Below are 5,275 nucleotides of genomic sequence, written 5' to 3' on the forward strand. Positions count from 1 at the left end.
CGGGCCTGCGCTGCCGGAACTGTGGAGCCGTTGCCCTGGAAACCGAGTTCGGCCTGGTCCCGTGGCCCCTGGTTTTTAACCCTGTGGGCGCCGTGCGGGAGCAGCAGCTGTCAGCCGAGCGCCTCCCCACCCGGCTGCTTTTCACCCCGCAGCCCGTTATTGAGCCGTTCCCTCTCTGGGCCACGCCCCAGCCCCGTTCCTTCTTTTTCTTTGCTGTTGAAGTCTGCGCAACCCCTTCCCACAGTTTACCCCTACAATCCCTGACCCTTACTTCACACCCCTCTCCCTTGGTTATCCCTGTGAGAGCCTCCTCCTATAGCAGTGCTCAATAATCATCACCCCAACTCTCCTATTCTTGCTGTCCCTAATGCCCCTTAACACATCTCATTATCACACCCCTGCTCCCCTGGTTGGAGCTGTTTCCTACGACTCCTTTCTCTCCAGTCTCGTGTCTTAAATTGTAGAGAAACTGGCCTTTACTCATCTTAAACAATGACCCCCTCCAGTCGGTGTTCTAGAAATTTCTAGAATTATCTGTACTTCCTTCTAGCATCTTCTGATGGTTTCCAGACATGCTGTGTGTGTTCCCCTCGGTACTTGATATATCAAAACTTCCCTCTACTTCTGCAGGCGGTTGCACTACCAATACCCTCAGCCCACTTTGCTTAGAGGGGAACCGCCTTCCCTAAACCTTGTTTTAGGAGCTTTCTCCTTGTCATCAGCCTTAGACTATCAGTTGCATGGCTCAGTTGTACTGATAGTCAATATATTCATACATGCTGAATCCAGTTTACTTTTTGATTAAAATGGAATGACAGTTGAACTTGGTTTAAGACAATCCAGTCGTGTCTGTTGGTTTATCAACTGTTTTATGGAAAGAGGGCACAATTACATTCTAGGATGTAGCCCCAGGGTCCTCAATGTCCGTACTAAGGATAAAATTTCAGAAGTTTCATTTTAACTACCCCCAAACCAAGAATTTTTGGATCAGAGAAAATGACCCTCTGTATTTTAATTTATGGATCCACACAACTAGATACAACACAACCGGATTTATCAGAAAGGGAAAATGGTTTCATTGATTCTTTGAGGACCTGAACAAGATTTGGAAGGGGTTCCATGTTCAGTGTAGGAGAGTAACTTTCGCTCAAGCAACCAATATTGGACCAAATACGTACAAATTCAGTAATAGGCATAATACACCTTTTACACCCCTACCACTCCTCTTTCCTAAATCAGGAAATGCAGAAGCAAAAATTCTCGCCAGCTTGTTACCTCACCCACATTACACGCAGTGTGAAGCCCATAGATTTTTATAACCTTCCTGAAAAAAATAGACTGTACTGTTAGTCATGCAGTACCTCCAGATGTACGGTGGCAGTAAGTGTCACGATTCCGGGGTGTGCCTGGGCTTCACTCTTCTCCTGGGGGTTATCTAGGCTTTTATTCTTATCAGTCACTTCTGCCTAAACTTTGACCTTAAATTCTGCGTGAAAGTCACTTTTTGGTTGTTCTATGCACCTAGATGTGTTTGGGTTGATGTCAAGGCCTTAATCCAAAGCACGTTAGTGTAACTTAATCCTGTTTAATACAAAACAAAGTACCCCACACATTTGGGGGGAATTTTAGACAGGGGGCCTGACCAGGCTCAGACTAAGAAGGAGTTTAAAGGTTTTCCTTCTCTAGAAAGGCCTTCGTTCTCAAATCTGAAGAGTCATTCAGAGGCATCTGGAAGCACTTTCTCTAGAAGCTGGCTGTCTGGTCCTTGTTCTAGCAACAGTTTTTCTTGACTTGAATTCTAGAATCTTATTAACACGGAGCCTTTTATTTAAGGCACTCAAGTATATATTACGAGGATTTTCAGCAATAAATAGGAAAATATAGCATCAAGAAGCATCACAGAAAAAGCATTCGTGGGGAAAAGGAACTAGGGCATAGAATGAGCCGTATGCAGAGTCTGAACACCTGGTGCCTGTGCCACTGGTGAAACAATCCCCTTTCTGGGTCTCGGTTTCCTTGTGTTACACCAGGGTGATCTGACTAGGTAATCTTCAGGGACCTTTCCAGTAGGAACACTGTGAGGCCAAGAGCCTAGCATACCATCTCCTTAGCCTATGGAAGTATACCTTGTTCCTAATGCAGGCTCCGGATATTAAGAATAATTTCGAATACAATAACTTCTTGGGAGTTTTGGTTTATGCACAGACTTACGGCCCAAAAATATATGGAGAGTATGTATAGATAGGAGACTCTGATTGTCTGGCAAATATGTGTACCAATGAAGAAAATTCCGTGGCTTGCTCTTCATATTTTTAAAACTTGTTGAGATTTTTGTATATGATTTAACAAGTTGCAACCAGAAGTTTTTTTCTGAATGAACTATAGCCTATTTAAAAGCAGAATTGATAGCCTTGTGTAGGGAAGTCTCTCCAAAGCCTTACCAAGAATTTTTTTTTTTTTAATTCCAGATTTTTCAGATGGAGTATGCTTTTCACCTGGGTAGGGTGAGAGGCCCAACCCCAAGATCAAGCTTACCTAAGGATTCATACTTTCTCCTTCAGAAGGGGCACACCTGGCAGGAAAGATCAGAAGTGCTCTGGAGCTTTTAACTCCTCATTCAAGAATATATATGTATTTCCAAAACTAGTGGGCCAGAGTCTAGTTTATGGGTTGGGTCAAAGGAGTTAAAATAGGCCAGGCAAAGTGGCTCATGCCTGTAATCCCAGCACGTTGGGAGGCTGAGGTGGGCTAATCACTGGAGGTCGGGAGTTCGAGACCAGCCTGGCCAACATGGTGAACCCCAACTCTACTAAAAAAAACAAAACTATTAGCCAGGCATGGTCACACATGCATGTAATCCCAGCTACTCAGGAGGCTGAGGCATGAGAATCACATGAACCCAGGAGGCAGAGGTTGCAGTCAGCTGGTACTGTCCCACTGCACTCCAGCCTGGGCAACAGAGCAAGAGACCTTGTCAAAAAAAAAAAAAAAAAAAAAGTTAAAATATTTTGTGTCTATTTTCCTTGAACTCTAATGTATCTTTGGCACAATGCCTGCTATGTAGTAGACATTTTGTCAATGTTGTTGAACTGACATGAATGAGATGGATAATATAAATAATAATCTCTTTATGTAAGACTTCATACATATCGAACTTCTTGGAGAACTGGGCAGCATTAGTAATCTGAGATTTATAATAAAATGCTGCCTTTCCAACTTAAAGGTTTCTTGAGAATAACATTCATTCTATTGCTAAGTGTTTCTAAGTAGGAGAGCATCACTCTCGACACTTCTTGGTGACAGAATATTAAAGATAAGAGAGTGAGGATTTGATTCACTGATTGCAAAGAAAAGATTTAAGCAGAAACAATAAACAAAAAAAAACCACCCCTATTTAAAAATGGGCAAAAGATTTAAATAGACATTTCTCTAAAGAAGATACCCAAATGACCCACAGCGCGTGAAAAGATGCTCAACATCATTAGTCATAGGAAAATGCAAATGAAAGCCACAATAAGATACCACCTCATATCCATAAGGATGACTACTATTAATAAAACAGAAAATAACAAGTGTAGGTAAGGATATGGAGAAAGTAGAATCCTGGTGCACTGTGGGTGAGAATGTAAAGTTGTGGGCCAGGCACAGTGACTCACACCTGTAATTCCAGCACTTTAGGAGGCTGAAGCAGGAGGATTGCTTGAGCCCAGGAGTTCAAGATCAACCTGGGCAACATAGCAAGACCCCATCTCTATTACAAAAAATTGCACAGCTGCTATGGAAAATAGTATGGCCATTTCTCAAAAAATTAAAAATACCATATGATTCTGTTTCTAGGTATGTACCTAAAAGAATTGAAAGCAGGGGCTCAAAGAGCTATTTGTACATCCATGTTCCTAGTAACGTTATTCATAATACCAAAAGTTAGAAGCAACCGAATATCCATTGACAAATGAACGGATAAGCAAATTGTGGTATATACTCACAAGGGAATATTATTCAGCCTTGAAAAAGAAGGAGATTCTGACACATAGTACAACATGGATGAACCCTAAGGACATTGTGCTAAGTTAATAAGCCAATCACAAAATGACAAATACTGTACAATTCCACTTATACAAGGTATCTAGAGTAGTCAAAATTATAGAAACAGAAAAAAATAATCATTGCTAGGGGCTGGGGAGAGGGTTGATGCGGAATGAGGAGTTGTTTAATGGGTATAGAGTTTCAGTTTTACGAGATGGAAAAGTTCTGAAAATTGGTTGCACAAGAATGTGAATATACCTAACACTACTGAGCTGTACACTTAAAAATGGGCCAGGCGAGGTGGCTCACGCCTATAATCCCAGCACTTTGGGAGGCTAAGGCGGACGGATCACCTGAGGTCAGAAGTTCGAGACCAGCCTGACCAACATGGAGAAACCTCGTCTCTACTAAAAATACAAAACTAGCCGGGCATGGTGGCGCATTCCTGTAATCCCAGCTACTCGGGAGGCTGAGGCAGGAGAATCACTTAAACCCGGGAGGTGGAGGTTGCAGTGAGCCAAGATTGTGCCATTGCATTCCAGCCTGGGCAATAAGAGCAAAACTTTGTCTAAAAAAACAAAAACAAACAAACAAAAAAAAGGTTAAGATGACAAATTTTATGTTATGTGTACTTTGCAATTAAAAATTTTGAAAAGATTTTAGCAGGACAAAGATTTTGAAATAAAGATAGAAAAGAAAAAGAGAAAAATAGGTGAAAAGTATTCTCACATCAACAGATTGCCAGGAACCCCCTGAGATATTTGAGATGTTCTCCCAAATTGTTAGCTTGCTGTATCTTGTAAATGTAGGCTTAGGATCATCTTTATCCAATACCATAAAAGTAAGGGCTTGTGATCTGGGTAGCGAGAGCCTTCCCGTGAGGATGAATGTGTACTGTGTTGTCCACACTGGAAAACTCATTCCAGGTGAAAGGGGGTGTTAAGCTATTACTATTCACCCCCGATGGATGGTCGTGCCCTTTTACTCTTGAAATGGGGTTGCCATTTGTAATTTGTTATTTGCAACGTTTGAGTGTTAACTGTAATAGGTGTTTTTGTAGTTTCAGGCACCCAACCAAAGAATTAGAAATACAGTAATAGAATAATCTCGGATATCAGGTATTGTTTGTTCAATGTTGACAAACACCTTAGGTACTTGTTACAAAACAGGTAGATAGAACGACTCTAGAAAAATACAGTGTGGGCCGGGCGCGGTGGCTCAAGCCTGTAATCCCAGCACTTTGGGAGGC

The 5,275-nt window shown here is 41.9% G+C and overlaps 1 protein-coding gene across 1 annotated transcript in view; it reads left to right on the plus strand.

Annotated features, from left to right (window-relative positions):
- WNT5B (wingless-type MMTV integration site family, member 5B) overlaps positions 1-5,275 on the plus strand; it is an 85,625-nt gene that overhangs the window by 24,164 nt on the left and 56,186 nt on the right. The window lies entirely within an intron of this gene.

Source organism: Mandrillus leucophaeus, unplaced genomic scaffold (assembly GCF_000951045.1).
Source record: "Mandrillus leucophaeus isolate KB7577 unplaced genomic scaffold, Mleu.le_1.0 Scaffold79, whole genome shotgun sequence".
NCBI lineage: Eukaryota > Metazoa > Chordata > Mammalia > Primates > Cercopithecidae > Mandrillus > Mandrillus leucophaeus.